The sequence below is a fragment of the Bacillus rossius genome, chromosome 8 (assembly GCF_032445375.1).
Source record: "Bacillus rossius redtenbacheri isolate Brsri chromosome 8, Brsri_v3, whole genome shotgun sequence".
NCBI lineage: Eukaryota > Metazoa > Arthropoda > Insecta > Phasmatodea > Bacillidae > Bacillus > Bacillus rossius.
This window is the reverse complement of record NC_086336.1, coordinates 24250923-24253364: the sequence shown is the minus strand read 5'-3', so window position 1 is coordinate 24253364 and position 2442 is coordinate 24250923.

Below are 2442 nucleotides of genomic sequence, written 5' to 3'. Positions count from 1 at the left end.
GAAGTTATGCTGCGATGAGTGTCTTGTTTGGTTTACACGTATTGATAGTTTGCGACGACATGCGAAAAAATGTAAAGGTAAAGTCCGTGTGCTTACTGTTGAACTACCTGCAGAAATTTTGACTCCTCTCAATATATTGGAGACTCGTGAGCGTACAGGCAAAAAAAAAAATGAGCAACAACCGATTTGTATGACGTCTGGACATGAAACTAAACCTAAGACTGTGATCGGTTTTCTACAGGTGAATGATAATGGCTTCTACTTGGCGCAGTCTGCATTTCGTGGAACATTGAATGACTACTATTATCTAAATACGTTTAGTGAGTCAAAAGACATTTTTAATTATCTTGACGATATAAGACAGAATGTAATCAATCAGCTTACTGATATGTAGCAACAAATGGTCCATTAAAATATAACTTGTGGTTGGACTGTATATAAGGATAGCCATATCTGTTCGATGACAAAGTGAAGAAGTGTGCATTCAAGACATCGGCTGCAGTAATTTAGAGTTCTGAGGATGTGAAGCTAACTGTTAAACACGATATCCAGAAACTCTGTCAAGGTGAGGAGGACTATTTGTGTAAAGGTTCTGGTTGGTCTCTGTCTATAGAGCATCCCACTCTTAGATTGCAGTGTGGAAGTAAATGGGCGCATTCTCTCTCTCTCTCTCTTACACACGCCGATTGCCGTTAGCATTGTCCTTGTTTCTTCGTGCGTTTTGTCAAATATCAAACGAAATTAAAAATTTTAATTTTTGGACCAAGCTTTTTTTCATGTTGTATAGCATCGAAATACGCATTAGGCAATTCTTATTTTAAATACTTAACAATATTTTAAGTGTCCGAAAAAATTAAAAAACATAACTTATTCGCTGCGAACTGTTTTGAAGTATTCCGATATGTTTCACATCAAAAAGGAAAAAAAAACTTCATGTGTATTTCCTTCAGATTTTTTTATTTATAAATTAATGCCTTAGGACGCCACCGAACAAATGTTAAGACAAAAACTGTACAGGTTTCACTTAAAAATTTTTTTTAATATATTGAAATGCATTTTCTCACCAACTGACACATCAAAAAGTTGACCAGCGGAAAAAAAATTTTCTATTAAAGATAGATGGGGGACCAAAGCGTGAAAAATGTTCAGAATGAATTGAATGAGTTTTTAAAAGCAGCCCCATCTCAATTGCTTCTACAGTTTCCATGGAAATAGCTGTTAAAGAAGTGTCTTATCAGTACAAGAGCGTGCGCTGCCGTCGTAAGAGGAAACAGGGTCGTGTGTTTAGGTAAGTGGGGTTCTGTCCTACAAGCAAATTCAAATACATGGCTTCCTTAGTCGACAAAAATATTTTAATCGATTGTTGAACATAATATGTAAAATGTATGAAATAAATACGAAGGAATTTAATAGCGATCATGGTACAAAATTTTGAATTATTTTTCTATCCTTCTCAACACCAAGCATCTTATCAAACATTGTTTTAGACAAAGTTTTGGAAAATAATTATGATATTTACAAACAATTTAAACAGATTTGATAAGGTGTCTACTAAGGCAGTTACGTTTTTTTTGTCCGGTGAAAATTTTTTTCTAACACATGCAGTTTTGGCTGGTCGTATCAAAAATGTATTTAGAAAACATTTTTCGGCATTAGGTACTCCGAGTTATCATACGTTAAAACGGATTCGATATTATTCATATTATGGGGGTTGTTGCGATTTTTCTGTTTTTCAAAAAATCTTCCCCATTTATAACCAATTGTTCGGATTTTTCCTATAACTTACTCGACCGAGAATTTCCATTACGGTATTTTATTTATCATTTTGGACATGACATGTCCAAAAATCCAAAAATACGTAATTTATCGGGCCCATGAAAATGTGTATATATATATATTTATATATTTATATATATATATGTGTGTGTGTGTGTATGGGATTTTTAGAACATAAAAGAAAACTATAAGAAATTTTCGTCTACAATAGGTAGTTAATTTGAAATTTACATAAAGTGGCGTTATTACAAATTTATATGTGTAATAGTATAAAATATTATAAATTACGATATGATTTCTTAAAATGCTTCTTGTTCGATCCGAATTACAAAGACACGCATCTCCTGAAATTCGTAATGTGTAAGAGATTTGGCAACAGCGCGCGCCATAAGCCGTGTACTGCAATCTAAGAGTGGGACGGGCTATAGTATAAACCGATTGGAGCTTAGAATTTAGTCATTTCATGCCGATGCAGAAATTAATGTTTTTAGGATTGTTACTTCCGCGAGTGATCCTGTCGTAGAATAGAAATTATGTAATAAATTTATTGTTTGTAAAAGAACTAGCGGTGTTTTATCTCTCGAACCTGACATTTTTCTAGTATTTTTAATTAAATTTATTTGCAGCTGGCGGTCGTAACGGCTTATAGGATGATTGTTGACTTGG